The sequence below is a fragment of the Leptinotarsa decemlineata genome, unplaced genomic scaffold, assembly GCF_025532065.1.
Source record: "Leptinotarsa decemlineata unplaced genomic scaffold, Ldec_3_MD MMD2_tig00002082_RagTag_RagTag, whole genome shotgun sequence".
NCBI lineage: Eukaryota > Metazoa > Arthropoda > Insecta > Coleoptera > Chrysomelidae > Leptinotarsa > Leptinotarsa decemlineata.
Genome location: NW_027412573.1, coordinates 4810157 through 4830731, shown reverse-complemented (window position 1 = coordinate 4830731; position 20575 = coordinate 4810157). Strand labels below are relative to the sequence as shown.

The 20575-nt window shown below is 34.6% G+C and overlaps 1 protein-coding gene across 1 annotated transcript in view; it reads left to right on the top strand.

Moving 5' to 3' along the window:
* Nucleotides 1-20575, top strand: part of Octbeta2R (Octopamine beta2 receptor) — a 301658-nt gene that overhangs the window by 96547 nt on the left and 184536 nt on the right. Inside the window, exon 2 of the mRNA XM_074176875.1 lies at nucleotides 8119-8453. The gene's annotated coding sequence lies outside the window, so the exon portion shown is untranslated. The remainder of the gene's footprint in view (nucleotides 1-8118; nucleotides 8454-20575) is intronic.

Here is a 20575-nt window from a genome sequence, read left to right as displayed (position 1 = left end):
GCCAGGAAAAAAGTAAATGAGTCTAGCAATAAAAGCAAAACTCTTTGGAGTATAATCAAGCAACCATCTAGAACAACTGAGAGTGAACGTATAATCCTGAATCACAATCAGAAATGTATCAGTAATGAAGTAGAAGTCGCGAAAACATTTGGAGAATACTTCTCAACCATAATCGACAAAAAAATCAAAACACATTTCTCGGGTAATTACTCAGACAGCTGCACAACAATGGCGAATGTTACTACAACGATGTTTTTCAAACTCGTAACAATGAGGCATAGCCTCATAACCTAATAAAAGAAGCGCAGGGCATGATGAGGTCTCTACAAAAATTATTAAAGAATGTGTAGATATATTATCAGACCAAATAGCGCATATTATGAATATGTTGGTTTTGAAGAATATCCTGATCTTCTCAAAATTGCCATTCTAGTACCCGTATTGAAAAATAGTGACAAAAAGAGTATCGAAGAGTATCGAAAATTTTCGTCCCATATCAATTATCGGCGTACTCTCAAAAATTTTGGAAAAACTAATATCTCTCAGAATAAACGACTACCTCGAAACCTTCGACCTGATGACAGAGTGCCAACATGGATTCAGGAAAAACTGCTCAACAGAAACCGCAACGCTAAATTTCACACAACACATACATGATTTGATTGACGGAAAGAATATTGTTGTAGGAGTCTTTTTTGACTTGAGCAGGGCCTACGACACTTTGAACACTAAATTTGTTGCAGACAAACTCTTCAACCTTGGGATTCGTGGTAATGTAAATCAATTAATTGTTTCTTTTTTGGCGAATAGATGTTTCCAGGTAAAGCAAAATAACATCGGATGAATTTTCAGTTAAAGCAGGTACCCCTCAGAGCAGCGTTCTTGGGCCACTAATATTTTTATTATATGTAAATGATCTTCCTCTCAATATAAGTCATGGAAAAATATTTCTCTATGCAGATGACACGTCTATTATTCTTTCTAGTAAAACATCTGACGATATGACACAAATGGTAAATGCTGTTCTAATCGAATTTAATGGGTGGTGTAACAAGAACAGACTCATTGTCAACCAGAACAAAACGGTATACATGCAATTCGCGAATTCATCGAGAAGTCAACATAATCTCAATTTCTTAAGTGCAAGTTAGATACAAATTCACTGGTATCAGTTTATTATGCCAAATTTCACTCGATCATGTATCAGAAAATTTCGGTCTGGGGACTAGCTACTGGATCAGACAGGATTTTCATAAAACAAAGAGCACTGCTGAGATTGATATTTAATTTAGACTTCAGAACTCCATGTGGAAATATATTCCAACAAAATGAAATATTGACAGTTGCAAGTCTGTACATTTTAATAACATTGACATATGTATATGAAAATAAAGAAATTTTCCAAACAAAAACAGAGATGCATAGCTATAATATAAGAAGAAAAGATATGATCATAACACGAAAACATCATCACGCAAAATATGGAAAATCTACTAAATTTGCCGGGATTCGAATGAATAATTTACTGCCAAACGATATAAAGACTCTGTCTCCTCATATCTTAAAAAAAAAATTAAACATTATTTATCTGAAAAGGGTTTTTACATAGTAGACGAATTTACACTTGAAGTAAGCAATGAGCGATCGTATTTCTTTTGAAAACTTTATTTCAAAATGTCCTTGTTACCTCTCCTTGTTTATTGTTTCTAAGCAAGCTGGTGATACATATTTTTCCTTTTCCTTTCTATTCATATTTAAATAATGTATTTGTACCACATCTATATTATTTCATTAAAACAACGATGAAAATAAAATAAAAACAACAATAAAAATTAATTGACGCTCCGGGGCGACTTCATTGATTCCAGTGGCGCATTTGCTTTTTCAGCTGCAGGAAAACGCGGAAAAACCTGCAGCACTACATCATCTGAAGATCTTGATCTAACAATGACCTCTCTCTTATAAAACAAAATGTAGGGTGTCTCCAGAGGCTTCAATAAATTCAATGCATCGCCAGAACACTTCGTGACACGACTATCGTCAAACTTAAACCAGTCCGTTTCGTCTATGACCAAGGCGAAATAATGACCAAATTCAACGCCAGAACCACAGTGAACAATGACTGCATGAATATTATAATAGTGGTCTGCTAGGTTGAAATGTTCATCTATTTCGAACCTTCCAAAGAGTTTCTTGCTTCCGTTAGAGGTTGAGTCTTATTTGAAAATCATCAGTGTTATTATCTGCATATATATATATATATATATATATATATATATATATATATATATATATATATATATATATATATATATAGATATATAGATATATATATATATATATATATATATATATATAGATATATAGATATATATATAGATATATATATATATATATATATATATATATATATATATATATATATATATATATATACATATTACTGATATAATTACATAGGATTTTATATGATGCCTGAACAAAATTATTTTTACTGTGAAACCTAGTTTACTTGCAATCTATCTAGACCTAGAATTTTATTTATATGTTTGTTTATACCTTTGAATGTTAAAATGTATGCATGTTCATAACTTAACTACAATTATCCCATCTACACATTATGTAGCAAAAAGGATCAATAAATCTATCCATCTATCTATGCCAGGGGCTCCGATCTGGATATGTTTTTGTTCAGGACCTGTTCATGTGTGTCGATTTTCTGTACACTCTGTGACCCAATGTACCATCTTCACGTCTGTTGCCAAGAACATCTAAAGAGGCTAGAGTCCCTTGGGTTGTTGAGTTGTTCATCAGATCTGTTGTATTGATACCTACAGGCTCCAAAATAGCTGGAGCTGCTCTTGAACAAAAAAGAAGCATCTGCGGAATTTACTCTTCAAGGAATCTTGCACACAGGTCTTCTGGATCCAAAAAAGGTCTCCCAGTGGAGTCAATTTCTAGCGGGTATATACAAATTCCACTACGAGTGAAAGTTGGAAGAGATTGATGTTCGTAATTTCCATTCGAAATATTTATTTCCCTATTTCATTGATTTATTGTTCTTGAACAAAGTTTCACCAATTAAATCAAAACTTCTATTCCATTCTAAATTGCCCGATTGCGTTTTGAAACGTAGGTTCACAAGATATCAAATCTGAAACTTCCACGAGGAACATAATTGGGAAGTTAAATACATATATATGTCGAGAAACCGATTAGGCTTGTCAAAAATGATTTATTTACTGATGTAACGCAGGTGATGAATCGACTGCTATCCTGCATGCAGCTTACGAACTCGCAACATTGAGTTCTCGATATCGTGAGCTGGATTTCAGACATTAGAGCTGAATGATGAACACGATGTGGGTCATTTATCGTCTGTTTCTTTATTTTTGGTGCCGTCACTCAATCAGGCTGTTTTGTGTGCCCTCCGAACTGTTGTCGAATATCAAATTGGGGTGATCAATCATCATCTGATTAATGGTCGAGCCTTTCACTATTATTTGGCGTTTCCATATTATTTTTCACAAATCTGTGTAGGAATCAAATCTTTCATCGACTTTTCCTGAGACTTGATAGGTAGGATTGTACATCATTCACAATCTGAATTGTTTTATATAAATTCAAGATTGAAAACAAATGTTCTGCTGATCAAATGGAGATGGATGATATGAATAAAAAACCTACTGACGAACTGAATGGAGTTGATGATTTTTCCAAGTTGAAATGTTGCCTGAAAATATCCTGATGTTTTTTTATAATAGGCAAAAAAGTGACACAACTTGTGATCGCAGAAGCGGATTTTATTAGAGTGGAATTTCAATTCAAATATTAAATCGTCAACATTTGGAAAACTGATCTATTGAATTTAAGAAACCTTGGTCACAAAATGTAATTTCATCACAATCCTTCAAGCACCAATTATTGAGTACACGTATATAGTAATAATATACGCCTTCGTTACTACAACCATAATTATTTTCACAGTACCAAATTATTATTATATGATTATAAAGTTATAGGAAGAGGCGAAATTCAATTTTCGCACTTCTGAAAATAACTGTTGAACTGTTCTTTCACTCAACCTAAAGAAGTCTCCGCATGGGTATCAAAGTAACACAGCTTCAACATGAGTATATGAATGAATGTATAAAGCGATGGCGATGTAGCTATAAAATACTTCAAAGCGATGGCTGAAAGACAGCAAGAGCGTTGCAACCGGTGAAGCTGTTGCGCTCATTATGTCATCCCTGATATGTAGGAGTGCACTTGTACAACTTTGGCCTTTTCTGAATCCAGACTATATAGGGTATCTATGCGGCAAACATCCAAGGGACCATTCCTTGGACTATCTTGAGGATATCATGTCTTTTGATGATTTCGAAAATTTATCACCAAAAATTACATGTAACGTTTCTTAATCTACAGGAACTGTTGAAAATGACTCACCCCCGCTCGGATGCAAGAATTCAAACTTCTTCTCATCGACTCACGAACTCTTTCAAAAATACCAGGATCGCTTCAGATTGCAATTGCAATTATCCGATTTCTCAAATCTTTCATTGGAGTAGTATGAACTAATGACTATAGCTGGCCCCATGGGAAATATTCCAGGGAGTTTAAGTCCGGTGATCGAGCAGGTCATAAGTGAGGTCCACCTCGACCAATCCAGCTATCTCCGTAAGTTACTGTTAGAAACTCTCGAGCCAATATGCTAAAATGCGCTGGTGCATAAACCACATTGCATTCCTTGTAGCCAATGGTACATCCTCCAGAAACAGAGGTAGCGTTTGTTCCAAAAAGTGGCGGTATACCTCGCCAGTAAGTGTTCCTGGGAAAAATACCGGTTCGATTAGAAAGTCACCTACAATTCCCACCTGAACGTTTAACGAGAACTGATGGTGAAAGAGATCTTCAAGCACCTCATGTGAATTTTCTTCAGCCCAAACATGATTATTGTGAAAATTTCTCATGGCGTTTCTGGTCCTCCATTTCACTTCAATGCTTCTGTTTCACGCAGTTGTTAGTGTATACTTTGGAAGGTTTTTCTATTAGGCATATTACGATTCCATTGAAGCAAGTCCATAAATTCAATTCAATTCGGTTTATTGTCCCAAGAAACAATGAATGCTTATAATTAGGGACCATAACTAACTACAAAGTATAATAAAATAACAGAAATAACATACTTTACAATGAACACATATTATATCTAGAAAAATAATACCAATGAAATGCAGTCAAATAATGAAATTGGTTACAGAAAGTATATGTTGAAAACATGTAATGGAAATAAAATGCAAACTATGAAATTCCACTAATTAGATTTTTTTTTCAATTGATATTTGAATTTTGTAATGCGATAATACTTCTTTATTTTTTTCTGGAATTGAATTATATATAATGATCCCATCATGATATATCGGCTTTTTTCCAAAATTTGTTTGTATCTTAATTTGTGACAAAAATTTGGTTTGTCTTGTAGTATGATTGTGAATATGTCCAACTGAAATAAAATTTAAGTTTGATTTTTTGTATTATTTTTTACAGAATGAATGAAGCAGCTAATTTTGAGTTTATGGAGTGAATGTAAGTCCCATAAAAGATTTGGCTCATATAAGTTCAATGTTGATTCCAAATATGGTAATTTATAAATGCTTCTTATTATTTCGTTTTGTAAGGTTTTCAGAGGTTTTATTTTAGATTTACCTGCTGTTCCCCAAATAGAAATGAGATTGTACAAATGTGAATAAATGAGACTGAAATATATATTTTTTTTTAATTTCAAAGGTATAAAGTTTCTAATTTTGTAAAAAATTCCAATAAGAGAAGATATTTTCTTCCTAATTTTTTCAATATGTTCATTCCAGGATAATTTCTCATCACTGTGTAAACCTAAAAATTTTGTTGTTCTTGTATGTTTAATAAAATTTTTATCAAACGTAATCAAACTATTGGAAGTATCAATTGGTTTTAGGGAAATATTCATATATTAACATTTATCGAAATTGAGCCTCAACTCATGAGAATTTCTTCCAAATAATTCTTCATAAAATTTTTATTTTTTTCGTAATTGTCTGAGAAATATATAATGGTAGTATCATCAGCAAATAGTTTAATTATACCATTAAATTTCAAATTGGCCAGTGAATTAATATAAATAAGGAAAAAAACAGTACCAAGGATGGATCCTTGGGGTATACCACAAGTTATATTTCGAAGAGAGTTTTTTTGATTATCTATATAAACATACTGTCTTCTATCATACAAATAATTGTGAAGACATTCTAGGGGATTTCCTCTGATTCCAGCCATCTCTGCGTTACTATAGCCATTCATGATAGAGGACTTCACTAACAAGACTACAAGAATTTCGTATACAGAAAATGCACGTCAAATAAGGAAAGTCAATCGGTTTCAATCTATTCAACACATACAAATGATCACTTACGAGGCATACTATTCAAATTGAATGTCTGCAGCCGTTTGTAGTAATCGGAATGTTGCTGATAGGTACCAATGGAATTGTTAGATTTTTTTATCACTTGGTAGGTCCAGTGTAGTACGCTATACTTTCATTTCGGTTACGTTAATAATTTTAAAATTACCAAAGTTGTTATTGTCGAAATTCTTTTGCGCCCTGTATCTTCAAAAATCATCGAATCACAAAATATCCTTAGAATAGTCCAAGAAATAGTTCCTTACCAACACTTTATGAAGAAAGAAGATGCTGCGGAGTGTGATATTTGTGGTGTGATCAACAGTGTGAAACACATTATCCTGGAGTGCCCAGTTTTTGAATATGAAAGACAAGAAGCAAGACTTCCCAGTGATCTCAATTCTGCCCTCTTGAACTCTTCAGTAACCTTTTTGAAATCTATTCATATATTACATAAAATATGATTATACCTGATTGTTCCTCTCCGGTAATAACCCTTCGCGGTTGATGCGGTTATTTAAAAAAAAATTGTTCCTTAAGTTTTTGTCGCATGTTTATTGAACACCCTGTATATTTGGCACCAATGAGTTTCTCTCAAGATATTGTCTTGACTGTTTTTAAAACTTCCGATAGTGTTGGCAAAATAGTGATTCAATGCAAGTCTTTAAACTTCGTGATATTACTTTTTTCACCAAAACTTTAACCACTGCACTCTCACACACAGAGGGAAAACGTTTTCAGAAAGACATATTATATTAATTACATGGGTGATATAAATGAATATTTATCAGTTTAACTGATCACATCCCTTAGCATTTGTTCTTTTATAAACAAATACGTCACTAACTTCCAGAAACTCAAAGTTTGAATCGTTCAATCGTTTTACCTTATATAAATCTGAAAGTGCATCTGAAGGTTCAGAAAACTGAATTATTTTTTTGTTAATCTAGCATTGCAGACAATTTTCTACTTGAAGATTTGTTATATTTTTACGAGACCGTATCATATCAAACTTGCGCAAAGTTACATTCTTTCCCCCATGGTATGTACGAGTGAATTTTTGATATCTTTCTGAGTGAAAAGTTTATTATTAAATGCTTCCGACACAGACATTTTCAAATGTCTTCCCCTGCGCATTCGCCAAAAAACTGAAACGTTTTGAAACACAACTTAAATAATTGATCCTCTATTGTAAATATACCAGTCAGTACAGACTGAACTTGAGTGCCATTCTGGTCACGAATTCTTAACATTTCATTGAAAATACGAACAAAATTCAATAATTTGTAGGTAGAATTTTAACAGCAACAAACCTTCTATTTCAAAATTTTTGAGGAAACACACATAAACAAAAACTTGCAACTTTCTTGAATTCCATAAAATCACTTGAGTTCTGAGTTTTCATGAGTTGCATTATCAAATACTCACACATATAAAGTCAATTTCAAATTAAAAAAAGAGAAAATTTCATATTTCAAAGGAGTTTTATGAGAACCAGTTCTGAAAAAAATGGAAATATGGCAATGAAATTACTTCTTTTGAAATTATAGAACAACATTTGGGAGACTAATTTCGTTTGAAGAATGTGATTACAGTAATCAACGGCCATTATCATTATCGTAAACATTACTTCTATTCTTTCATTAGTTTCCAGAAAATAACTCATACTTTTTTTTCAGATATCACCTCGGAAGGAACTGAACCCCATCAGGAACATTCTGGTATACAGACGGAAATAATTCCCACTCCAAAGACACAAAATTACCTTGAAAACGAACATCCAGAATAAAAATAAAGTGATTCAGGTCAGCAGTGAAAATAACTGCGAAAATCAAATTTTAATCTTACCGCCAGAAAAACACTCGACAGTCATTTATTATTATGTGTTGGGTGCAGTTGTCGTGATTCAAGTGTGCTGTGTAGTGAAACTTGAGAAACAGTCGAAGCTAACAACCCAGAACTTCCAGATTTATGGATGAAGTTGATAGGAGCAGCTCCGTTACCATTTAATCTTGTGAGTGAGAGACCCTTCAGCTAGTTTGCCACTTTGGGATCTACAGGGTATTTCCTAAGAGCAACGTTCGATTAGTGAATGTATTGCTATATTTCCTTTTGTGAAATTCGCCAGAAGATGGCCAGTAATTTTCATTATTTGAGATACTAGATACTAGAATTATGGTGGAATTGCATCAGTATCAGCGACAAAATTTTATACTAACAAAAAATCAACAACTGTGTTGTAGTTATGTAACGGGTTTTTTGCCGAAGCCGTTTTATCTGTTATTGCTGTAGACACTATCATTAGTAGGCGATGCTTGCTTTCTTCTAACTCGATTACCTGATTTGTGTGATTAAGATAAGATAAGATGTACTCAAACGATAGCGGTTTGCCCGAAATTTGTTACAATGTCTGGTATCATAGTCATGAAGGTCTGATAGATTGCTTGAATAATGAAGTTGATTTTTTATGAATTTCTATGAGAACGTTGAACAAAAATAATGAGGGTAACGGCATTATTCTCAATTTCAAAAACAGAGATAGACAATGATCCCTGTAACCAGAATTAGTAATTACTCTGAGAGCTTTTTTATACAATTTAAAAATATCAACAGTTCCAGTTGAGTTGCCCCAGAGTATAACACCATAGCTAATTTGAGAATGGAAGAGGGAGAAGTATGTTATTTTCAGTGTATCAAAACAAGTTATATTTCTCAAGTGACGAAATAAAAAAATGCTGAATTTCTGGCGATTTTCCCCTGCTCCCCTCTTCCTAGTAGTAGTTTCTGTACAAGATTTTTTGAAATATTTAGGCCACCAACTCTTGTTGTCTAGTATATCTTCGGTTTGAACTAATTTGACCACAAAATATGGTCGAGTTTTCTTTGCATTAGCGATGATAGAAATATATTCCATTGGTGTGAAAATTCGATCTCGGCGTCTCACTATTCTTTTAATTAGACCAAAATCCCTGTCACATGGCAGGAATGAATGGCCACGAACAGGAAAATATTGATGAATTTCGGTAAACCTTCCATGCATGGTGAGAGCTGATAACAATCTAATAATAGTATGATTGCGGTTCTGTCCGCCACAAGCATCACTAAAGATATGTAGTTCGGTAATCTGTTTTGGTATTGTATCTAGGTAATCTTTCAGAAAGCTTGCAACTTCGTTTGAACCCCTTTTGGCGGTACCTTCAAAGTATATGTAAAATGTAGCATCATTGGTTTTTAAGTTGTGAACACCAAAAACATATTGCCAAAGTTTTCGAAGGTAGAACATATCGTTTTCTGGCACATCAGGTAAAGGCAGATTCTGCATATAATCGAAAACAATCGCACCGATATGTTGGTTTTGGGCACACAAATCTCGGACATTTTCAATTTTTTTATAGAACTTTGAGGCACGTCTCTTATGTATTATTAGTTCTGCACTAGCCACACGCTTTGCGTTGTCGTTTAACACATGTGATTTTAGTTTCACTGCCAACTCTTCACATGTTGGACAGACATCTACTTGTGGTCTACCAAACCGATATCCAAAATTTTCGTTGAACTGCTTTAAGTAGTATTCATACTTAACGCGTTTTGCAAGATCTCCATTTTCCAAACAAAACATTCCATACATTTTTTTTACTATTAAGGTCGATTCAAGGTATTTTAATGGTTTACTACCATAATGAGTTTCTTTCATCGGAAATGCAGAAATATGAGTATGGATTTTACAGATAATAGCATCCGGTATAGCATTACCTCGATTACCATGACGACCACGTTTGTCAGTGGGTCTAGAGTAATTCGAAAGTAGTGTGGTCAGACGGAAAACTGCTTTACTTGATAAAGCATAAAGACTCAGAAATGCTTTTTTACATACTTCACGTCGCACGCTTCCGTTCAGAACATGATATTTGAAATTACCTCGACGATTCTGCTTTGGTTCCGGTTATTTTGGCCTACGTCTTTTAATATCTTCAACATCCACAAGACCCATCAAAAAAGTGTCTTGTTCGTTTTTGGGCTTACCACAGTAAAGCGATTTGAAAGTCGTTATCTTTTCATCGTGTGACAACATCTCCATACATTTTCTTTTACATCTGAAATTTAAATAAATTAAATATTACCAGAAAGGCTGATTGACTGATCAAATTTGGAAAACTTTCTTAAATCAATGGAATCCTTACCTACAGTCCGGCCCTGTTTGTTTTGCAGCTCTTTCGATTCCTTTTTGACTTGTGTACTTTTGCCCAAATAATCTTGCTTGAATCCGAACATTATTATTATACTTTTCACTGTTTCGAACACCTTTTTTTTCGTTTACATTGTGGTTCTCCACTATCACTGTTGGAATATGACATATTCTCATCTATTTTATTACAAAATACTACGTAGTTTCACCTAAAACAACAAAATAATGTTACTTTAGTCAATACCTAATGCATACTAATAATAATTTAGAATGATTACTACTGGTTGCTGTCAAAAGTCCGCTTGCAACGCCCTCACATTGAGTGTATGAAGGGAACAAGTAGTGGATTTATTTCCTTTATACACTCAACCAAAATTTTGTGACGCTTTAATGTTCATATAGTAAATCGGATTTGTCTCCTTTATAGACTCAACGGTGCACTGACTAATTATCTGAAATATATATATATATATAACACTTCATTTTGACCAAAAAGTGGAGTTGTTTCGTTTATACAATAACCAATTCAACTGTATCTACGAATGAGATAATTCATGTGCCTGCCTTCTTTGTTGATAGCATGTTTGGCAGCAGCTGATTTGTCGGTTCAGAGAGACAGGTACCTACACTTTTTCCCGTGGTTCCAATGTAGACCGATCCGCACCTACAAGAAATTTTGTGGGTATTGGTTTTTCGTCGTATTTCTCAAAGATTCCATATCTCTATGAAAATATCTATCAAAAATTGTGGGACGAAGTCTGAGGTTACTCTAAACACAATTGAAATTTTCATTTTGGACAAACCAACACATCAGCTGTATCCAAACATGCTCTCCACAAAGAAAGCACTCACATTCTCCCATTAGAAAATACAGAAACGCTCGATAATACTCAAGATCACTATTCAAGGGTATATAGAGGGGCAATAGAAATATAAAAATACTGGAATAATGTCAATAGAGAAGAAGAGGCAATGAACATCAATAAAATCTGGCTACCTGGCGTTAATAGTACACAAACAAGGTCAGGTGATCCAATTACTAGAAAACAAACCACTCCCACTGATAATATTATAAAACAAAAGTCAAATACTACCATCGTAGTAAATGCGTTCGGAACAACGATAGCACCAACTAGGACCCTGCAACCGTTACCACATCGCCTTTGATAATATCTACCGCTGCAGTAGACGAAACGTCAGGCATAAAAAGCTGCAGACCACGGCAGAAAACAACGGAAATTAGCTTTCACACAGTTATTTCAGGCTGTGAAAGTTTGTATCCTTTGATACAAGAAACATCAAATTTCAAACCAAGATGCATCACCCTACTAATTCTATAATTTGATTTGTCGATTCTTGAATGATGTTAAAAGGATAGATTCCACAAAAATCCTTGAATTATGATCCTGCTTTGTAAGTTATTCATTCACTATTTCACACGCTTTATATTAGCTTCACCTGTATGTATGTATGTTTGTTTGTTTGTTTGCTTGTACCTCTTAACCTCGGGATCTGTATATGATTGATAGAATTATCGACATTAGGGGATACTGGGGCAAGATGAGATAGCTAAGACAAAACTCGTTATACAAGGAGAAATAAACTCTTTAATAACATTCTTTAACAAAAGAGGTAACCATTATACATTTCTCTCTTATAATTAAACACTGTAGCATGCAAAATCACAGAACTTTTTTTGGCAAATAATGAAAAAATAAACTCGGCAAATTTCCCGTTTTGCCCCATAACTGGGGTAAGATGGGAAACGCTGTGGGGCAAAACGAGTACGCTTTTTAATTGTGTGCCTCTTCATCTTCCTCATCTACTCCGGCACATGAATTATGCGCCCAACCGTGGCAAACACCGCAGATGACCCAACCTTTGGTTGAATCTGAGTATAAGTACCCACAATAGATGCACGCACAGTCATCATCCTCTTCTTGGGATGAACTATCTTCTGATTCAGTTTCTTTTTTGCACCTTTTGGTTTGACGCTTTTTCTGCAGATTTTTCTTGTCAGTTGTCTTTTTAATCTGCTTTGCAGTCTTTTTTCCAGGTTTCCTTATTTGTTTTTCACTTTTTTCAGTCACTTGATTATCAGTCTTGATTATAGTATTCCATTATGCCCCGATCATCTTACCCCGATCCACACGTAGGTAAAAAAGATGACGCAATTCTGACCTCAAACTTTACCGGCGAAAAATCTGGTTTGAATTTAATGTTTTGGGCTCGGGATTGAAATGATACATTAACACAGGTATTCACATGTCTGTACATCAGTTTTCGAATCAAATATCGCGTAAAAACACTTGCAATATCACTTTTTCCTCTCTGCAACGCAGAAACGAGTTCTAACCTGTTTGCTCTGCTTGGACACACTAGCGGAGAGTGAAGTTCGTGCAAATGGCGCTGTCGCCGCTCCGAACACGATTACTATTCACGCACACAAGCTTACTTCCCGTGCTGACCCAAACTTCATCTTGCCCCGGTCTCCCCTACTGCTCGATCTATTCGCGATATATCGACATCATTGTAATATGCGGCTGATTGATCCCAAAGTTTACATGAAATAAATATAGTTTAAAAAGACTAAAAATGACGCTTTCATAGCATACGAAACTAAAAAATAAAGAATAAATATACTTTTAAAAACTCGCTTTCAAAGAACATTGAACTAAAAAGATAAAACATTTTTTAATACGCTCAAAACAATAACAAACTAAAAATACTAGTATTATTGTAAAAAAAGCGTGGGCGATTTGTGACATATTTTTTTGTATATCAAGCCCTCGATGAAGCATATGTCCTCTCTTATGAACAGGAGGGAACGAAGCAAAACCTTTGATGTGATTTTTTTTTTCTTCTTTCCTTTTTTTTATAATATTAGTTCTTTAAATTGATTTGTATTCATGATTGTTCCAAATTCCATTATTTTTTGTAATACATTCGAATATATTTCTTCAAAAAATTAAACTGACAGATATTTGAAAAAAAAATATTTTAAACTTTTCAGCTCGATGTTCTTTCCAAATATATTTTTCTTATTGCTGCTTATTGCAAACTGATTACTTTGTCCGATCTTCGACTTGTGTGCATCGTATGAGGGGAATTTTTTGCTGATCTGCTCAGGGTAGTCTGTTTCCTAGTCTGATGCAGATTTTGCTTCTGCTACTCATAAATTGGGTTCATGAGATATTTTCGAAATATTCTGCTATCGAAGAGGCGATAAGTCGCTTCACTACTGCATCACCTAGCTTTGTTGAAGGAATCAAGAAGGACAGTTGGGGGGTCCTGATCAGGGAAGGATCCTTTGGAAAGGCCTCAACTCAATTTGACTCCAGAAACGAAAAAATGAGTTCTATGTTTTTCTAATCAAATAACTTAGTTTTCGAAGCAGGTTTTTGCGAAATCATTCTAATGAGCTGTTATAGAAACTCCTTCAAGTTCCATGAAATGTTTGAAGTTTCCCGTGCTCGACATTAGAATATTCGCTAAGAGAGATTTGGCATAGTTTGAACTAATACTATACATAGCATTCATTTAATGTACCCCCACCTTTTATATTTCAACTCAAAAAATTGAAATTTGGTATAATGAAATTGATGAATGAATACTTTATTTCAAAGTGGAATTGACAGATGACACTTTCACCTGGGAGAAATATTGAAGCTCCTGACAAATGTTTCACAACCCTAGAATATAATGTCAATGGGAAGAGAGTCTTGTGTCAGATCATTTTGAAGCTCCTGATGGATACTTCGCAACCCTAGAATATGAAGACAATATCTTCAACAACTATAAAATGGCGGAACTTTCAATAATTGCCTGAATACATTGAAATTTAACTACATAATATGAGGTAATAAGCTTGAGGTCAGTTCAGAATATGCTCGAGGTAGTTGCCTTGAAATTTCTGACATATAAACAGCCTATCCGATATTTCACGCCGAATATTTTCGAACACAGTAACGTCAATATCTCTACAAATATTCATTATTCTCTGCCGTATATCCAATATTGAAGCAGCTTCAGTTTCGTACACCTTTTGCTTCAAATAGCCCCATAAAAATAGTCCAAAGGTGTCAAATCTGGTGAGCGGGCTGGACATTCTGTAAGACCTCTACGGCCAATTCCACAACCGGGAAAAGTAGTATCCAAATGGTTTCTCACTTGACACCTCATAAACATTTGCGACGAAATAAGTTGACGGTTCAAGATTTACTACCATCACACCAATTATTTGCACTTGCTACTCTTCCGGAATGGACGGATGACCTGGAGGCTTTTTGTTATGTACACCACCGGTAGTTGTGAATTTGGATACAAGTTCCCTCATATTTTCTACAGATAGGACGATTCGGAAAACGTTCATTGAAAATCCTTTCGGTTTCGTGAAAGTTACGCGTCGCACCGTAAATAAAAATCGCTTCAATTAATTTTTCCAATGGACGAGAATTGACCATTTTAGAGATTGTTGACGTGGTACCTTTCTACTAGTAAATCCGAAAACTAAATGAGGATATTCAACGAAAGTCATTTTTTGTGGAGGAAAAAAATCAGTTTTTTATCGACCTTTTTTGGGTAATTGTTACCTTCCACAATCTGTTTTTATATTTTTCAGATTGTGGAAGGTAACAATTACCCAAAAAAGGTCGATATAAATGAGAATATTATAACAATGATGTTCATTGTCGTACTGACATTTTTTGACGTTTTCATAAACAGAAAATAACTTAATAAACCATATCCGTTTGTTGGAATTGCCATATGGCAGGTGAAAATCGATATTGATGTGTTTGTCTTCAGGAAATTATTGAAGTTTCCGCCATTTTGTAGTAGTTGAAGATATTGACATTATATTCTATGGTTGTGAAGTATTCGTCAGGAGCTTCAAAATGATGTATCACAAGACCCCCTCTTTTCATCCATGGCGCCCAGTCGCCATCTTGAAAGTTTCATCTGTCAATTTCAATTGAAAACAAAGTATTCATGCATTAACTTCATTATCCCAAATTTAAATTTTTTGAGTTGACCCGTTAAAAAAATGAAAAGGGGGAACTTACTTTATATCATTCATATAGATTATTCTGTTCGAATATTTTCATTCATTCTGTGGGAGGTCTCCCTTCAAAATGAGTTCTCACTCACTTCATATTAGAATTCACTCTCAGCTCGCCTGCGAAATCATCTCGCTCCTTTCAAATTGATGAAAATCTCGCCAAAAAAAGCTGAATAATGCATTCTTCACAGTACCTCCTCTATCATTTCGGCCATTTATATTCGAAACGGTGTCATCCATCCAGGAAGTTCGGAAAGCCAACGTTATTTTAGAATGCGACGCGCGGAATTGCTTGAAAGGTATTCAAATTTGCGAGCAAGCGACAAAAATAACAAGAAATCTTATTATTTTTCCGCGAGTTCCGCTACATCCGTAATTGTGAAGGTAATAGCAATATCTCACGTTTTCTGAGATGGAAATTGTATCGCTGCGCGCTGTTTGAAAAACTCGTTGGAGGAATGTAATGAAATATATTTTCATAATAACAATATAACTTTCGAGAATTCTTCATGTTTGAACGAGGCACAGTAATTCCTGGGCATTTATCAATCAATTATCACTTTTAGATAATCCACACCGAAAGTTTTCTTATCGCTGTGTTTTAAATATTCTAATTTATTCTTGGTAGATACTGGTAGATACTGCTATAATTGATTTGAACCACCACATGACTAGTTCTCCAGACATACCTACTAAGTTAGTGTATTTGCCCTGAACTATGATGACAGAGTCATACATAAAGGTCACTTTTTATGTTCATTCCGATGCAGAAAACGAAGTAGCTCATCCATTGTAGAAGAACAAATGAAATTCTTCCTGAAGATGGCTATCTGAACTATGCCACTGATCTCCGCATAAAAATCATCCACACCAATTTATGCATTTTATCCACCAGCGGCTCGTTCTCCTTATCGACGCTTATTTTCAGTATGTTCCCTTTATTGGTGTTGAAACTGATCAGATATAACCATTTCTTAGGTAGGAAGCAGATGAGGAAAAATATGTATCCAAGATAGATCAAATTATACCAAAAAATATAAAAAAACGTTACCTTAAAGAAATTCAAGCTGCAAAAAAAAATGTCAACAATAACTTTCTTGCAAGCTCCAGCAATAAATCTCGTGAAAGTTGGAAACTGATACATTTTAAAAGGGACGAAAACAAAGTACTTGAATTCTCCGGAAGATTCCAATTACTTTTTCTGGAATATTGCAGAGAATATTTTAATTTCTTTGCCAGCAGTAGATGAAAATACCACAAATTCTCTGGATATTTTTCCGAAACCTAAGGAATCTTTTTTCTTCTTGCATGTGACAGAAATGGAGGTTTGCCATACGAAACCTCAAAATCACAAAGTGCTGTGATGTTTACGAAGAAGCGAGATAATTGTGGGACCTCTCACTGCACTGATCAATAAATGTCTTTCTGGAGGTACATTTCCCGATGTTTTCAAATTCACGAAAATAATACCAATTTGAAATATAAAGGAGATAAGAGCGATGTGGATAAAAACCGCCCCATATCCCTAATCCCCATATTTGGAAAAATATTTGAAATCTCACTGAAACATAGGTTAATGGACTTCTTCTAAAAATATTCTGTACAAGCAATCTCTACGGTTGTTCGAGGCATAGTCGAGGGTTTTGAAAGGGGTAAACATTCTCCAATAATAATGTGTGATTCAAGCAAGGCCTTCGACTGTGTCTCGCATGATCTACTATTGAAAAAACTAAGTTTTCATGTAATGAGAGGTGTGGAACTTAATTTCTTCAGTGCGCACCTCAAAAATAGGGTACAGTCAGTATGCATCAACAATGTGTCTTCAACGTATCAACATATAAACAATGGTGTACCACAGGGCTCCGTACTAGGTCACCTCTTTTTTATTATATATATGAATGATATTTTCCACACTATATCCCCAGGTTTCTGTGTGTGCTACATTGATGACACTAGTGTGTTATATATCATTGTAAGTAGCTTTTAACGGTCTGGTCTACATTTTCGTCCCATCGTAGATCTTGGTCCACATATACACCAAGATAGTTCATGTTGTTTACCTTATCAACTGTAGGACATGTGCATATCCTTGGGGTTTGGCAAATAGGTTTGTGTATATTGAGCTTATTTTTGGAAGGTTGATATTTATTTGTGAGGGTGAATGTTACGTATTTAATTTTAGCGATGTTATGGCTCAAAAGACTTGTGTTCAATCAAGAAAAAACAGATGTGAGTCCCCTTTCAGCTCTTTCAAAGACGTTGTCCCAAGTATCGCCTAGAAATGATAAAGCTGTATCGTCTGCATAAGACATAATGCTGCCTTGGATGTTTTCAAGTTTGTTAATGTCATTGATGTATATTGAGAACAAAATTGGGTCTAGTACTGTCCCCTGGGGGACGCCCATGGTTATAGGTAGGGGATCACTATAAATATTGTTGATTTCAACAATCTGATTTCTGTCAAATGAGTGATTTTCAAAAAGCTTAAGAGTGATTCCTCTTGCTTCAATGAATTCTAAACTCCTCATTAAGATATGATGATTGACTTTGATATGACAATTGATTTTGAAAAAACATTTGACCATGTTTACTCTATTTCTATAAGTTTTGTTAGTGGTAGGTGTTATATTGAGGTTATGTAATCTATGGTGGTTTTGAGATATACAAAAACTTCATCATTCTGATTGAATTATGAATCGTTATATATCATATCAAATTGAGGAATTCTGAAGCTTTACACTTCGCTAACTAACCAAGAATACCTTCACATCTCTGTTAAAAGAAAATTTTTGTAACAATTAGTTTTCGAGATAATTTGAAGATTTACAGGTATTTTCATTGAGTTCAACTCTTTTTAAAATAAATGAAATTGTTTTTGACGTACAATTTACGTTCATAACTTTCATAAAAAAAATAAATTTTTGGTTTTTATGACAACCTGCTAATACGTGTCCATTGAATTTCGTTAAAAAGTAAGAATTATTTGTTTATTACGAGAAGATTTTATCGGGGGATGGGGTTGGTTACTACCCTTACATTCTAGGTAAATTGAATGGCACCTCCTTATGAAGGTTGCCTTTTGACGAGGACATTTCATGCTTCTAATAAAAAAGTTAATCATACTAAAAAATTACCTACACGACGAATACAACCTGCTGATTTCCTTGAATGCTGATGACACATAAAAGTTTAAGAAACTGTTTTATGGTTAATAAATCCCAATCATTGTTTTTAAAGCACACACAAAATAAGGATAACTCACATAGGAAATTTAGAGTAAATGTTCAAAATGTGCGCCATTTTGCTTCATGCAACAATAAAGATTCTGCTCGAATATTGATCTTACATTATTCAACATCTCAGGAGTTATAGCTCGGCATTCATCAATAATTCTACGACGTAATTCATCCAACTTGGCTGGCTGTGTAGCATAAACTCTAGACTTTGAATATTCCCACAAAAAGTAGTCCAGTGGTGTTAAATCTGGTGATCGTGCTGGCTATTCAATTGGACCTCTCCTGCCAATCCATTGTCCTTCAAAATGATCATTCAAAAAATTTCGAACCTGCTGGGCATAATGGGGTGGTGCACCGTCTCGTCGGAAATGGATAAATTCATCTTGACATCTTGGATTCTGTTCAATTATTCCGACTATACGAGGTTGTATTGCCTCTTCAAGAAGTTGTAAATAAGAATCACCGGTTAAATTTCCATCAATGAAAAATGGACCTATAATATGATTGCCTAATATTCCGGCCCAGACATTCAACTTTTGGGGATGTTGGGTATGTATTTCTGCGTATTGTCTTGGGTTTTCATTCGACCAATAACGGCAATTGTGACGGTTCACGCAACCATTTGAATAAAATGAGCTTTCGTCTGAAAAACAGATGTTATAAATCAGCTCGGGATTTTGCATTATTCTCTCACTCATGCCCTCACAAAACTCCTATCTTCGGTCGAAATCATCCTCATTGAGTTCATGAACAAGTTTAATTTTGTAAGGATGGAATTTGTGTTTTTTAAGGATTCTCCATGCGCTCATATGGCTTATTCCGGCCATTGCTGATTAACCTCTGGTACTCAACCTGGGATTGGCGATGACTTGACCAATCACTCCAATCGCATTATCGTCATTCACTACCCTTCTCTGAACATTTTTTTTCTAATTTAAAACCGAACCTGTCTCCCTGAATTTTGTGACCCAATCCAGAACGTGATTTCTGCTTAGGTGTTTACCAGGGTTTTGCTCGTTAGATAAAATTGATGTTTCATTAGCATTTTGGTTGTTGCCAAAAAATAAAGCAATAACTGAAACCCTTTCAGCAGTGGTGTAAGGTATTTTTAAACAAATAACAATACACGACCCGTTTAAACAAATCAATCGAACGATGTACTAATGGAAACTGGAAGAAGAGGAGTAGGTATTGATTTAAAAAAAAAGATTTCATTCAACAAATAACTGATGAGAAGAACTGCTCGGATTTTTTTTTTAGGCATACAAGTTACCGAGTGGTATGTCTAATGTATTAATAACATGGCAATTTTAACTTCAAATTATCTCGAAAACTAATCGTTACAAAAATTTTCTTCTAACAGAGTTGTAAAGGTATTCGAAAGACCTTTAAAACAAGGTGCCACTTGACCTACTTTCCCTATCTAAATAAGGGTCGTCGGACGCACCCCTCCGAGGGGGTGCGTACTACAAAACATCTGATTAGTCTGAAAGGTGTCCTCCTCTAATTAGAAATCGATGTGTCGGAGCTTCTTTTGAAAATATTTCTTTTCATATTCAAAAACGGATCTGTTAAGTTTTCGTTGTTGAACACTGTATAACAGGGGTTCATCAAAGGTTTATTCCAAGCTTCTTATGTTGAAGTGTACTATATTG